This window comes from Dama dama, chromosome 22 (genome assembly GCF_033118175.1).
Source record: "Dama dama isolate Ldn47 chromosome 22, ASM3311817v1, whole genome shotgun sequence".
NCBI classification, from domain to species: domain Eukaryota; kingdom Metazoa; phylum Chordata; class Mammalia; order Artiodactyla; family Cervidae; genus Dama; species Dama dama.
This window is the reverse complement of record NC_083702.1, coordinates 25,698,675-25,714,509: the sequence shown is the minus strand read 5'-3', so window position 1 is coordinate 25,714,509 and position 15,835 is coordinate 25,698,675. Positions and strand designations below refer to the sequence as shown.

General features: G+C 37.4%; 1 protein-coding gene and 1 non-coding gene across 2 annotated transcripts in view; both read left to right on the top strand.

Moving 5' to 3' along the window:
- EPS8 (EGFR pathway substrate 8, signaling adaptor) overlaps positions 1-15,835 on the top strand; it is a 202,081-nt gene that overhangs the window by 15,439 nt on the left and 170,807 nt on the right. The gene's annotated exons all lie outside the window — the stretch shown is intronic.
- Positions 8,257-8,363, top strand: LOC133044129 (U6 spliceosomal RNA). The gene has a single exon (XR_009689872.1). It is a non-coding gene; the product is annotated as a U6 spliceosomal RNA (small nuclear RNA).

Below are 15,835 nucleotides of genomic sequence, written 5' to 3'. Positions count from 1 at the left end.
ATGCCTGTCTTTAATCCCAAACTGCACTGAGGTATCTCATTCATTTTCCTTCTTTCTCAGATGTGATTGAAGTTTTCTGACCTTGTGACTGCCTTCTAATTTTCAATGTGACTTAGACCAAATTGTAGTCAGAGAGTCATTAATAATCAAAATTAATAATATTGGAATGTAATTTTAATACTTTAGGCCTCTCTATCTTGGTAAATGTATTAGAGAGTCAGTTTAAACAGTTATTCTTCTGTCATATGCATGTGTCTGAGTCAGAGTGTTTATATAGTAAGCTGTTGGAGTCATGGGCCTCTTGGTGTGGTATTATGCACAGCTAGAAACTGTTCTCTTAATGATCTTTTGTGCTGCCTTTCCATCTGGTTCCCAGCTAAGATTTTTTGACACGAAGCTTGTACCTGTTGCTTTCTCTACTTCACTTTTCCTATACACTTGTCAGCCCACTTTAGTCTGCTGCCTAAGCTCATTCCCGTAGGTTATTTGTAATCTTCGTAAAGACCAAACTTAAAGGAAAACATTTGGTTTTTCTCATACTTGATTTTGCTGTGGCTATTAGAACATGGATTATATTTTGTTCAGTATTGAATTTTTACCACCTAGAGTTTCTGGTACTCTGTAGATTGTTAATTTTACTTACTTATTTGTATTAACTTATTTGGCTGCGTCAGTCCTAGTGGCTGCACACGGAACCTTCAGTTGCAGCACCCAGGCTCTCTCTAGTTGTGGCACATGGGCTTTCTTGTCCCACAGTATGCGGGATTTTAGTTCCCCAACCAGAGATTGAACCTGTGTTCCCTGCATTGCAATGTGGATTATTAACCACTGGACTACCAGGGAAGTCCCCTAGATTGTCTGTTTGCTGAATGGATATATGTATGCAATGATCACTGTTTTTTTTTTTTTTTTTTCCCCTGAAAAATGTTTTGTTCCTTTGGCTCCCATGGTGCTGTTCTTTCCTGGTTTCTTTTTTTATCTATCTGTACTTAGATGTTGATTCAGAAGCTCTCCTCCTTGGAGTTTAATAGGTATGTGAAAAGTTGTTCCACGGTGGTAATCTTCTAAAGTAAGTTCTAGCATCATTTGTTGGTAGCAAGGAGAGCCAGCACTTTCTTGCAGGGAGTGGATGGGGGATGGGAGAGTGGGGATGAGTGGCTTCTCAGTTCATGGTTTTGTCTATAAGCTGAATACTTACAGGTTGAGAAGTTTCTGAATTTTCCAGGATTCTTTTCTCAGCCTTCATCTAATTTCATGTTTCATTATCTTCCAAGGTGACTTCAGCCACTCACATTGTTTCACTTAGAACATTGACTCTCAATTCTTTATCTCCCGCAGATGCTGTTCTCCTGAGGTCCAGGCCTTTAGTTCTGACTGTACCTGCATGTTGCACCGGCCCCTTGGCCTTCACAGTTGTCCAAATACATTGTTGCCTTTTTCCTAATCCAGCTCCCTTCTCTTCTCTTCCTGTTCCTCTGAATGGAGCCACTGTTACACAAATGGTAACATCTGTGAATCTTTCTGAACTCCTAATTCTGCCTTAACCCTTCACTTCGTCCAACCTTGAAGGGATCAGTTTGTTGATTCTTATTATAGCATGGGTGACAGCATCCCTTCTTCCCTATCTTGACTGCTAATCATATTTTTTATGTTGCTTAACATTCCTCATTGTTTCCCCATATGTTCATTACACAGTACAGTTCCCCCTGGTAAGGCACGCAACAGCTCCTGCTCTCCTCCCAGGCTTTTCCTCTTTGACTGCCAGTGCCCCACAAATGCTGTAACAATTGTCATTCCCTGAATACACTCAGCTTCACTCTTGCGTGACTTTGCACACTCCATTTCCTCTGCCTGGATTTCCTCTCTGTTGTCCTCATCAGCTTGTCTGTATCATTTTAGATTTGGCTTAAAGATCACTTTCCCAGAAAAAAGTCCTTTCTTTGTGCCTAAGTGGTAGGATATACTTACTTTAAAATAGTAATTATGCTGTGTTTTATGGTTTGTTTACTCTCTTTTCTCTCTAACCAGTCTGAGCACTTACAGGTGGAGGATGTGTTTGGATAATCTTTGTCTTTCTTGTGCCTTAGCACAATGCTGGATGCAGAGTATGTACTCAGTTTTTGTTTTAATGTATATTCGGTCAATGTATGCTTAGCATGCCTTTTGGTGTTAGTGGGCTTCTCTTCTACAGGTAAAGAGAGTATGATGGAAAAGCTGAGCAGGATTTATTTATTCACTATTGGACCATTTCACCTGCTTCCTTTCACAGAGCCTTCTGGAGGTGAAATTTTGAGGCAGTCTGTTTACTGTATATTCTCTTCCCCTGTCTCCTGTCATTCTTCCACATGTTGCACCATAGATGCCTTAAGGTTGTCTTCCAGTTACCCAAGACATATCTCTGTGACCGTTTTCTCTACCCTTGTGAACTACTGAAATATATTGTTCAAGTTATGTCTGGCTGGAGAGCCTGTAATTTATAGATAAAATGCTGAGATTGGGAAATTTAAAAAATTTAAATAAAAATTAAAACGGGGCAATTTAAATGTTAAATTTAAATAGAACCTTTTGCTTGCCACCACCCTTCACAACCCTCCTTTCAATGAAAAGAAGACCTATAGTATTTGCCAGTGAGAGATCAGGACCCAACCAAAACGCCTATCTGGCAGTGACTTATTTTGTATCATGATTATTTAAGAAAAATAAAATTATTTAAGAAAAAGTAGCTTATGAGTAATCAAAATAAGAATATTAAAATATTATATATATGAGAAATTTAGAGTTTGTGTAGTTCAGCATTCTTATTTTACTGACGAAGAAAGTAAAACCAAGATGTGTCAAGTGATTTGTCCTAAGTCATGCAACTAGTTTATTGCAGAATTTCCTAATATCTAAGCATTCTAAGCCTTCATATAACTGTACTCTCATGAGCCTGATGCTCTATTGAATTTGTCAGGAAATTGAAAATTCATTTATTCAAAATATTTATCAGCTATCTTCAAAAAAACACAGAACTAGATATAATTCTAGGCAGTGATGATACAGATGCTAATAAGGTGCCTCTCCCTGGTTGCACCTAAATCGTGGAGTGAGAGAGGCATTAAAAATTATGAAAATGATATAAATGATATTTATCTACTCAAGTCACAGGTATAATACTTGGCCTATATTAAAAATCTCTTTATTAAAGTTTGAGAACAAACTTGCTTAGCTTTTTTATCCCAATCCCAGAGCAAATAGGAAGAAAGAAAAATAGATGATGATGAGGTTCTAGAAAGCTTTATAAACAGAAATGTGAAGCTGATAATCTGGGGAGAAAGAGAAAAAAATAAATTTATTTACACATATGTTAATATATCAGGCGGAAGAGCCCAAACTGATTGCAGACTAGGAAATGACTATAGTCCTGAGCAGAGCATCAGTGAGCTGAGTGTGTCTTGGGTTGCAGAAGAATGGTATCATCACATGGGGCAATGAGAGTTTCTATTGTTTTCTCCACTCATTCCTGAAGGAAATCAACCTTGAATATTCACTGGAAGAATTGTTGCTGAAGCTGAAATGCCAGTATTTTGGCCACCTGATGCAAAGAGCCGGCTCATTGAAAAAGACCATGATGCTGGAAAAGATTGAAGGCAAAAGAAGGGGGCAGCAGAGGATGAGATGGTTAGATAGCATCACTGACTCAGTAGTCATGAATTTGAGCAAACTCTGGGAGGCAGTGAAAGACAGGGAAGCCTGGTGTGCTGCAGTCCATGGTGGGGGAGTGTCACAAAGAGTCGGACATGACTTAGTGACTGCACAACAACAACCATTGTTTTCTACCCACAAAGAGTACCTGGTTTTGACAATCACCCGTGGACAGCAGTGCCTTTGTGGAAGTCTGGTGGTCCAGCAGAGAAGTTCAGCCTACTGTTGTGGGGGGAAAATGTCTGAGATTGCATGCCTTGAAGAGGGCAACAGGAACAGTTTTGGTTTACTTGCATCACCCTTTCCACAAGGTGGTACAGCCTAATGCCAATAGGAACCTTCCTGACCGATGCTTTCTTTCACAGGGAAAACTGAGAGTGTTTGAGCACCCCCGGTGCCTCATCCATTCATAGTTCCATACTCTACCCTTTGGCCAGCTCTCTGTGTACACCCCTGAAGCAAAGACAGATAACCTTTGCAGCCATTGGTGAGCACAAGTGGAAAGCCAACTGGACTCTGCAGCATTGGGAGAGACCACATGAACATTGAGCATTCAGGGCTGCCCCAGGGAAAGCAAAATGGGAGGCTCTCATCATTTGACCTGGCTTTGCAGGATCCACAGAAGGCATACAGTCTTAAGAATTCACTCACAAAAAGGAACAATAAGTGTGGAATAGGTGAATCCATAGAAAAGATTTGAAAAAAGTCTCCAAATTCCTAGCAAGGCTCTGGAAGGTTTTTTTCTCCTAAAACCATCTGTAAAGACTGGAGTAGGTGACTGCTTCTTCAAATGCAAAGAGAGCAATGCAAGACTCTAAGAAACATGAAAAATTAAGGAAAAATGACACCATATAGGAACACAATAATTTTGCAGTAACTAACACCCCTCCCCAAAAAAGGAGAGCTACAATTGTTCCCAGTAAAAGAATTCAAAATAGTAATTTTAAGGAAGCTTAGGGACCTACAAGAAAACACAGGCAATTCAATGAAATTAAAAAAAAATTAATATATGAACAAAATGAAATGTTAAACAGAAAAACAGGAATCAAAAAAAAAAAAAAAAACCAAACCAAATAGAAATTCTGGAGCTGAATAATATGATGAATGAAATTAAAAAATGCAATAGAGAGCATCAGTGTCTGACTGGATCAAGCAGAAGAAAAAATCTGTGAAGCAGAAGGTAGGTCATTTCAAATTATCCAGTCAGAGGAGTTCAAAGAAGAAAGAATGACAAAGAATGAAGAAAGCCTATGTGAACTATGAAATACCTTTAGGAAAAACACCTACATATTATTTAAGTCCCAGAGGGAGAAGTGAGGGAGAAGGGAGCAGAAAGCTTATTTAAAGAAATAATGGATGAGAATTTTCTAAATATGGGGAGAAAGTTGGGTATCTAAATTTATGAAGCTCATAATTTCCCCCCAGATTTTAACCCAAATGATTTACTACAAGACACATTATAATAAAACAGTCTAAAATCAAAGACAAAGAGAATTTTAAGAGCAGCAAGAGAAAAACATTCCTTAAAGACAGGGAACCCCCCACAAAGCTATCAGTGGGTTTCTCAGCAGGAACCTTGAAGGCCAGGAGAGAGTGGGGTGATACATTCAAAGTGATGAAAGGAAAAAAACTGCCAACTAGGAGTATTTTATCCAGTAAAGTTGTCCTTCAGAAACGGAGATACAGAGACTTTCCTGGTGGTCCAGTGGCTAAGACTTGGTGCTACCAATGCAGAGGGCCTGGGTTCGCTCCCTGGGTGGGGAACTAGATCTCATGTGTTGCAACTAAGACTTTGCATGCCTCAACTAAAAGTCTCATGTACTGCAACTGAGACTCCATACAGCCAAATAAAAAAAGAATGGATTGATAAAGGCTTTCCCAGACAAACAACCGCTGAGGGAATTCATCACCATTATACCTGCCTGATGGAAAGGGCTGAAAGTTCTTTAAGCTGAAAATGAAAGGACCCCAATTATAATGGTAACAAAAAACCATGAAAATGTAAAATACAATGATAAACATAACTGTAGTCATATTCAGAATACATTAATACTGTATTACAGTAGTGTGTTAAAAAATTAACCCTAGTATAAAGTTTAAAGGACAAAAGTATGGGAAATACCTAGAGCTGCAATAATTTGTTAATGGACACACAGTATAAAAAGAGGTAACTTATGACATCAAAAACATAAAATGTGTAACTACATTGGAAATGCTATATAACTGAAGTGAAGAGGGATCTATTATATATCATTTATGATATTGAGAAGCTACTATTTATTTATGTGTATGCATACATATTTTTGAAGATTTTTAAGTTTGAAAAAGTGATTTTGTCCAGTGCCAAAGTTATGGTCTGGTTTATTGCAGAAACTCTATAAAGATGTTGAATGAATATTAAAAGTCCTGTGCTTGAAATTGCTTTTCCAAAACATTGTAAAAACGTTATGTTCATAGTTTGCAGAAATTTATTTAATCCTCAATAGAGTTGAGTTATAGTGGCCGAAGTTTTCTCTTTTTATAATTGGAACAAGAGTCATAAAATCTATCTCAGAACCTGAGAAACATATCCTACCCTTCTTGCTAAAACCTTTTGAAAAATATTCTCTCTAGTCTTTCCAGTGTTCTTCAACAATCTGTTTTTTCCCCTAGAGAGGGATTTTCATCCCTCTTTTTCCTTTGCTGATTCAGGAGTAAAATAACTTCTTTCTTGCTGAAAGAAGATACTTGTTTCTGTATGATAAAGTGATTAAGTTGGTTTATGTCATTTTAGCTCTTCTGATCTTAAATTATGTGTATGCGATATACGTTTGTGTGGGGTGAGTTTTTTTTTTTTTTTTTTTTGGTAGCATCCTGACTCTTTCCCAAAGTTTCTCTGTGCTGATCAAGTGATTGCTTTTTCAGATTCATCTAAAGTGATTTGGCTCAAATTAGACAGAATTAGAGACTGGTTGTAAAATGTTCTAAAATTAAAGCAAGAAGCTAAAAAACATGAGGGACAAGTTTGCTCAGCCATGTTTCAAGGAATAGTTTTGTTCTTTTTTGTTCAGTCTCTAAGTCATGTTTGACTCTTTGCGACCCCATGGACTGCAGCACGCCAGGCTCCCCTGTCTTTCACTATCCCCTAGAGTTTACTCAAGACTCATGTCCATTGAGTTGGTGGTGCAATCTAACCATCTTATCTTCTGTTGCCCCTTTCTCTTCTTGCCCTCAGTCTTTCCCAGCATCAGGGTGTTTTCCAGTGAGTCGTTTCTTCGTGTCAGGTGGCCAAAGTATTGGAGCTTCAGCATCAGTCCTTCCAGTGAATATTCAGGATTGATTTCCTCTAGAATTGACTGGTTTAATCTCCTTGCTGTCCAAGTGAGTCTCAAGAGTCTTCTCTAACACCAGAGTTAAAAAGCATCAATTCTTCTGGTAACAGAGTGTTTGGGCTTGGACTTGCATCTCACTTGATGTCCAAAAGTCGAACTCCTTATTTTGACAGAAAGTGGATCTGAAGCCACAGCTCTCTAGAGAGCAAAGCTGCTTTACCCGGACTGCTTGCCCTGTGCTTATTGCAGCCATCACTTGGGTAGTTACCCAAGTGGTAAACTTTGGGTAGTTTACTTTTATATTCAGTGCCTTGTTGCCTGGAATTAAAAAGGAAAAGTTATGATCAGATGGCCCTTAAGTTTTATTTTACATTTGTCAGTAAAAGGGCTTTTATATGACAGGGACGTTTTCTCTAATTCACTTCCAAAAACTTAGAGGGAAAGAAAAAAAGGACAAAATAGTGAAGGGACTTTGGGATCACTTCCTCGTACTATCTCATTTGAATACATGATTAAGTTATACAAAATATGTTTCTTTCCCTCTTTCCTTTGTATTTTGAAATTAGCTCTCAATACTGTCACAAAGAATCCTTACAGTGAGTTAGCTTCGGAGGTAGTTCACAGCCAGGGAGAATCTCTAGCCCATGAGAAGAGCACGTCTTTGACCCCTTTTCCTTTGCCAGCCACGTCCAATTGCTTGCCAACTCCTGCGGCTTTCACATTAAAGTTAATCCTTGCCTTTGCCCTGTCTGCTTTAACGTTCACAATTTTAGGGCCACATAAATGTTTTCTTAAGCTATTACCTCCTAAGCCATCTCTGCATCTGCTTCTGTCCTACTTCATTTTCATTCTGATTGCTCCTTCCAGTTCAGTTTTGCTAAAGCCGAGCTCAGATGATGTCAGTTTGTGCTTAGTTGCTCAGTTATGTGTCTGACTCTTTGTGACTCCATGGACTGTAGCCTGCCAGGCTTTTCTGTCCATGGGGATTCTCCAGGCAAGAATACTGGAGTGGGTTGCTATGCCTTCCTCCAGGGGATCTTCCCAACCCTGAGATCGAACCCAGGTCTCCCACATTGCAGGTGGATTCTTGACTGTCTGAGCCACCAGGAAAGCCCAAGAATACTGGAGTGGGTAGCCTATCCCTTCTTCAGGGGATCTTCCCGACCCAGGAATCGAACTGTGGTCACTTGCATTGCAGGTGGATTCTTTACCACCTGAGCTACAGATGATGTCAGGCCAGTCCTTAAAAAACTGCCAACAGGTGCTCGCTTCGGCAGCACATATACTAAAATTGGAACGATACAGAGAAGATTAGCATGGCCCCTGTGCAAGGATGACACGCAAATTCGTGAAGCATTCCATATTTTAAAAAAAAAAACTGCCAACAGGAGAAGATTCAGTCTTGGCCCTCCATAACCTGGTTACTTGCTTTCATTTTTACTTTAGCCTCCCTTCTTCCCCTTCTTATAAATGACTCTCTAGCCAAAATGAAGCACTCTGCATTTGCCCCTGAATTCTTCCATCTCCCCAGGTTCTCCACTCTTAATGTCTCTCTTCTCTCTGTTTACTTGGAATGTCTTTTGACCTTATCTTCATATGCAAATCTATTCTCTCTTTTGGCAAATATATTCTGTGCCATCATGGAATAAAATTTACCTTCCCTGATAACACCCCCTACTGCTCCCACAGTCCTCCAGTTTGTTTTCTTAGGATCTCTTTGGCACTCACTCACTTCTATTGTGTGCTGTGAGGTATATCTGTATGTCTCACCAGACGCCAGGTATTTACCCTGTACCTTCTGACTTTGTGGACTCCATATCTGATTTTTACTCCTGCCTGGGTCACAAGGCCTAGAGCAGTGATTTTATGTGTGATAAAAGCTTTAATATATGTGTTAGTTAAATGGCAAAATAAATGAATCTCTGTCCTGCATATTCCACCATGAATTTTACTCCCACACCTGAAAAGAAAAATCTTAATACTGGCCACAGTTTTTTCCTGAGCCTACATTGAAATACTCTGTGAAAGTTTAATCATGGGGACAATCAGAATGTACTCTGTCATTTAGGGAAAAAACCTCTGGCAAACACACCTGTTTTTCAAGTTCTCAGTTTTTAAATGTGGGCTATGATTATTCCCTTTAAGCATCTCACAGATTTAATAGAGTGAGCCATTGTGTTAAGGTTTTTATACCTTACTCCATGAAGAAACTGAACTCTTGAAATAGAAGGCTAACAAAGGTGAGAGTATTTCGACTTGACACTTTCTGTTCTATCCATTCCTGTCATTACAGAACAGTTAAGGTTGGTGTAAAATGCCAGCCTGTGAGTGAGACAGTGAGATATTTCTGATACTTTTATTAATCAAACCTGCCTGAAAAGGGCCTCAGAAGCAGTCCTTCAGCCTATTGTTTTTAGAAAGCTCCATGATAATTTGAATATTTTTAATAGTATGAATAATATCCATTCTTTTTCTGTTTTTTTTTCTTATTTCTCAGTTTTCTTTGGTAAAGTGAATTGGGTTCAGTGTTGCTTGTTAGAGTATTGTTTACCACGTGATTCTCAATCCAGGTTTTTATATTGAAATGAAGTCCAACTAAGAAATGAAAATTACAAATAATTAAGACACTGGAACTATTTTGGTTATTATTCAGCTCCTGAAAGCAAAACAAGTATAACTACAAAAAAAATTTGAAAAATAAAGAAATTTTACTCTGGTCAGAATGCTTAGGAAGTTTTTGTACTGTGTTCAATTCATTTATTTTGCTCTGTACTCATTTTCTGGTGCATTAGACAAAGGACTGAAAATATAGTTACTATTTAGAGATGTTCATTGTTTGAGAAGAAATTCAGCTGAGTCTTGAACATTCTCATGACATGTATGGAATTCTAGAGACTGTTTTAAATTATAAATACATCTTCTGTGTTAATGTTTTAAGTGTTGCTTTCCAGATATGGTGCTTAAGATATTTCTGTGGACATGTTATATTCTAATTGTTTCATTCAATGGTGTCTTACACCATATGTGTTTAAATGAAAGTTGATTGATATCATAATGCTGGTTTGCTTGTTTTACTTAAAATCCTGAAGAATTCTCTTAAATATTTCCACAAAGGTATATTTTTCATTTATTTCTTCCTTATATGTATATACCAACTATGGCATCTATTTTAATGAGAGTGTCAATAAAATTTACAGAAGTAGAATTGCTGTTTGTGTTATTAATGATCTAAAAATGACTTGTGAATTGCTGTTTGTGTTATTAATGATGGAAAAATGACTTGTAACATGTTCCTGACTATGTCTATTATTGTGTATGCTTTTTGATAACTATCAGTTTATTTTGCTGACATTATTCTATAGAAAGAGAACTCATCCTTTTTTTTAGTGGTTAGTTCATGCAGTCTTGATTAATGGAGCATAAAGTGAGGTCTTATTTGGTGACAGAGAGAGACTTGGGTTTAACTTGGGAGCATATGGGAAAAAATGAACTATCTCTTCAAAGAATTTAAATATCTTACAGAGAACTCTTTGCTACTCAATTGTGAACAATTATAGTTGTGTCTTATTTTTATTTTATATTGAAATTGCTCAGGTGACTTTAATTTTTATCTATAAAACCTTAAAAGTATAGTCTGATTAAAATAATTTGTGTCTAAGAAATGATTTTGATCCCTTTAGATTTTACTTTTTCCTGATTCTATGGAATCAAAAGGTGTGTAAACCTGGAAACTCTCAGAGACTGCCAGACCGTCTCCTTTTGTCTTTTTGCCACTACTGTATCATATGTTTTCTGGTGTCACTGTTAATATGACTTCAAGAGGCAGCTGCCACTATTGTTTAATGATAGTCATTTACCTCTAAGGGCTAGGAGAAAGAGTTTTTTTCCTGTGTGCTTATGTACAGATAGCTAAATTGCTACTATGATGGAAGGAGATTATATTTGCTTAATACTGAAAATGCTTTTTTCTCTAATAATCTTGAAGTATCAAGAACTCAACTTTAGAGTGGTATTGTTTAATTAATTCTTAGTAAATAGAGCACACCCAAGTTTGTACAAGCTGCCGGGGAACTTACTCCTTCTTTACTTCTGTTCTTAAAATCCCATCTGCCCCTGTTTGCCCAGGATTGTGGTTTGCTATTGTTTAGTCGCTAAGTCATGTCTGACTCTTTTGCGACGCTGTGGAGTGTAGCCCGCCAGGCTTCTCTGTCTATGAGATTTTCCAGACAAGAACACTGGCATGGATTGCCATTTCTTTCTCCAGGGGTTCTTCCCCACCCGGGGATTGAACCTGTGCCTCCTGAATTGGCAGGTGGAGTCTTTACTCCTGAGCCACCTGGCAAGCCCCTTCCCAGGATTATTCGAAAGTTAATCGTGTAATCCAGAATGGTCTTTTTAAAAAATGGACACCTCCAAGACACTTTCCATCTCTAATATTCTACAAATCGTTGATTTTAATTTAGCTCAGTTCTTACTTCAGGGAAGCATGGCATAGTTCTAATTTTTAAGTTAATACTTACATTTATTTTTATTATCTTAAATTGAGTGGAAATATTTATTTGTAAAATAACAACTGAAAAATATCCAGCTTTTTATTCTCTGGGGAAAGGCAATTCTCTAATACATTTTTTTCCCGTTACACTTGCAATGCTTTTACTTTGTGAAATATAATTGGGAAAATAGATTTCCAGACAGCTTGAAACTGACAAATGAGTATTTTGACAGATATTCCTGGAAGAAGAGCTACAGCCATCAACCACTTCAGTTTCCTTATTACAACAACTGTGTTTAGCAGAGAACAAGACACAATTTGAAACAAATATTTAGTTTTGGGGGAGATGGGTGAGTATAAAACTTTTAAAATGTATTTGAAAAATAGAACACTTATTTCAGTGTTAAAGAAGAAGAGAGAAACTAACAATGTTGGTATAAAGTACTTTTTTTATGGCCCAAGACTGACCTGATACCGTGAATTTTTGCATCCTCCATTTAAGAGGATATTCCTAAAAGGGGAACCACTTTTCTCTGCCATCTAATGACTTTGTCCTGTGTACTGTCTCTCTGTGGCTTTAGAAAAGAAAGCTTCAAAATAAACCTTACAGCAGAAACAAAGTTTTTGGTTTTTGTATAAAATAGCATTGGTGAGCAGTATTCACTTGACCTCAGACTGGTAGAACTCGTCTGTTTCTATAAAGTTGCATTGTGGAAAAAGTAGACCTGAACTCTTTTGATTCTATTTTTATCTCATTCCAATTCTACTTTGTAAGCATTTCATTAGCCTGTATGTATTGTAAACTGTATTCTTTAGGTTTTCCTTGATCATATAAACACACTGGAATATAAGAAGCAACATGCAATCTCTTGTTCATCACCCAAAATGTTGGCTGCTGCCATTCGTTTTCTCCGTCATCATCATCATCACCATTGCCACTGTTGATTTATCATTAATATATGTATTTAAAAAACAGAGACTGCTGTTTGACTGGTTTGTAGAATTTGTGAAAAGCATAACTCTGGGGCTTCCCAGATGGCACAGTGGTTAAGAATACACCAGCAACACAGGAGACATGGGAGATGTGAGTTCAACACCTGGGTCAGGAGAATCCCCTAGAATAGGAAATAGCACCCGACTCCAGTATTCTTGCCCAGAAAATTCCATGGACAGAGGAGCCTGGTGGGCTATAGTCCATGGGGCTATAAAGAGTCAGACACAACTGAGCAACTGAGCACACACAAAGATCTGAAAAACTTAAAATGTGACCTGGTGTTTAAAATTATGAATAGTTAAAGAATTTAATTCTGTTTGTTAGTAATGATTGAATGTTTTTGCCTGGTTTAGCAAATCAAGCTAGGTATATGTTTACATGACCCCAGGGAGTCTTATTTCGTAAATTTAAGCCTGCATCATGATCAGTTTCATTTAACTTTTAACTAGGGCGTGGTCATTACCACATTCTGTTTTTAAAATTGAAGTGTAGTTGATTAACAATATTATTTTGGTGTCAAGTGTATAGCGTAGTTACTCAGTATTTTTACAGTTTATACTTCATTAAACATTGCCCTAATATAATGGCTGTTATTCCCTGGCATGTGCAATATATCCTAGTCTCTTATCTACTTTATACAAAGTGGTTTGTATCTCTTAGTCCTGTAGCCCAAACCCACCCCTCCTCCACTTCCCTTTCCTCACTGATGACTGTTGTTTGTTTTCTGAATCTGTGAGTCTGTTTCTGTTTTGATATATACATTTATTTGCATTATGTTTTGGATTATATATATAAGTGAGGTCATACAGTATTTGTTTTCTCTGACTTATTTCACTAGGCATAATATTCTTTAGGCCCATCCACATTGCTGCCAGAATTTCATTCTTTTTAATGGCCAAGTAATATTCCAGCATGCATATATGTGTGTGTGTGTGTGTGTGTGTGTGTGTGTGTATACACCACATCTTCTTTATCCATTTGTTTGTTGATGGATACTTAGGTTGCTTCCGGTTCTTGGCTGTTATTTATAGTGCTGCTATGATCATTAGGGTGTGTGGATCTTATCAAATTAGTGTTTTTTATCTTCTTCAGCTTTCTACCCGGAAGTAGAATTGCTGTATCATATGTTACTTCTTGGGCTTCCCTGGTGGCTCAGACAGTAAAGAATCCACCAGCAATGTGGAGACCTGGGTTTGATCCCTGGGTTGGGAAGATCCCCTGGAGGAGGGCATGGCAACTCACTCTAGTATTCTTGCCTGGAGACTCCCCGTGGACAGAAGAGCCTGGTGGGTTATAGTCCGTGGGTGGCAAAGAGTTGGACATGACTTAGCGGCTAAGCACAGCAGCATGTGTTGGTTCTGTTTTTAGGTTTTTGTGAGGAACTTCCATATTCTTTTCCATAGTGAGTATACCAATTTACATGCCCACAAATAGAGTACAAGGGTTCCCTTTTATCTTCTTCCTTCCCAACGTTTGTTATTTGTAGACTTTTTGATGATAGTCATTCTGACAGGGGTGAGGTGATATTCCACTGTGGTTTTCATTTACACGTCTCTAATAATTAGCAATGATGAGCATCTTTTCATGTTCCTGTTAGCCATCTGTATGTCTTCTATGGAAAAATGTCTCTTTAGGTCTTCTGCCCGTTTTTTGATTGTGTGGGTTTTTTTTTTTTTGTATTAAGTTGTACGGACTGTTTATATAGTTTGGATATTAACCCCTCGTGAGTCATATCATTTGTAAATATTTTCTTTCATTCCATTGGTTGTCTTTTTGTTTAGTTAATAGTTTCTTTTGCTGTGCAAAAGCTTTTAGGTTTGATTAGATCACCATTTGTTTATTTTTGCTTTTATTTCTTTTGCTTTAGGAGACAGATCTAAAAGGGTTTTGCTACGATTTATACCATAGAGTGTTCTGCCTAGGTTCTTGTCAAGTATTCGTTTCTCTATTAAACCTTTTCTCCGAGTGTAGATACATTATCTAAAATCAAAATACTCTTGCCTTATAGAAGACTCGTAATTCCTTTAACTGCATGTAGACATTTTGAAAATCACTTGTTTGTAATACTAATTACCTCACTTCTTGCTTTTCTGAAGAAATTTGTTTCTCCGAGTTTTGTTGGCTTCCTGTCATTTATTTATTCCTTCCCTACTGTCAATAATTTTTGTGTCTAATTCTTTTTTTTCTAATAATTAAAAAGACAAAACCACCTGTTCTTTTAAACCGAAAGCTGTTTGAAGGGTACAGTTTTCTAATCCGTTATTCTCTCTCTCTCTTTGGACGGGGGGCTCTGTTTTTTTTCCCCTTTCTTTTTTTTCTTTCTCTTTGATCCCCAAGAAGAGGTTTTTTTCACACTATTATTGGTATCTAACCGCTCTAACATCTGTTTGAGATGGATGTAGAAATCAGCAGTGGGTGTGGAGACATAAGTACAAGTATGGAGTCACACCCATGTCCCTAACAAGTATTTATGCATGAGACTTTTACTTGTATTCTTTAGTTTATTGTACTCTGATAACTTTAAAGTGAAGCAATACATTGCTAGGCATCAATCTTCAGGGGACAAGCTTATTTTATTTCATCTAGGTATTCTTTCCAGTTTCTTTTGTTAAGGGAAGTCTGGTTGTTAGTTTTGATTTGTGAACTGAAAAAAGCTTTAAAATGTTAAAAACTGGATCATCATCATCTTTTTTTAAGACATTTTTGGCTGCAACTTGTGAGATCTTAGTTCCCTGACCAGGAATTGAGCCAAGGCCCTCAACAGTGAAAGCATGGAGTCCTAACCACTGGACCACTAGGAATTTCTGGATCTGCTGCTTTTTTTCTGATTTCTCTGGAATTCTAAATTGGCTGTGACTCCATAACGGAAAGAACTCCTAAGCTTAATTACAACCTGATCAATATTAAATGCAGCTTAATCTCTGTTTATAAAAAAAGATGTTTCTGACTTTAATATGAAATGATTTAATGGAAAGTGATTAATGGTCTCCTCTTTTTAGAGAATGATGTTGTACATGGCATTGATGATGCTTTAGTTATAATGGTTGTTGACAGTACTTATCTTTCACTGAGTTATTCATAATATCATTCTTAGAAAGTACCTTGTACCTTGAGATGAGTGATTAGATAAAGAAGAGGTCAAGTTTTAGTCATGTTATTCAAACTGAACTCTTTTCTCTAGAATCTAGCACCTTAGATTTATATCATTCTTGGGTATTCATTGAAAAAAGATAAATTGTTGAAGTACAGTTTCTTCTGAAGTTCAGATATTTTTTATCTAGTTGAAGTTTCACCAAGCCCATAAAATGTAATCCTTATGACTGGCAGTCATAGACTTACACAGAGTAAAGGTCT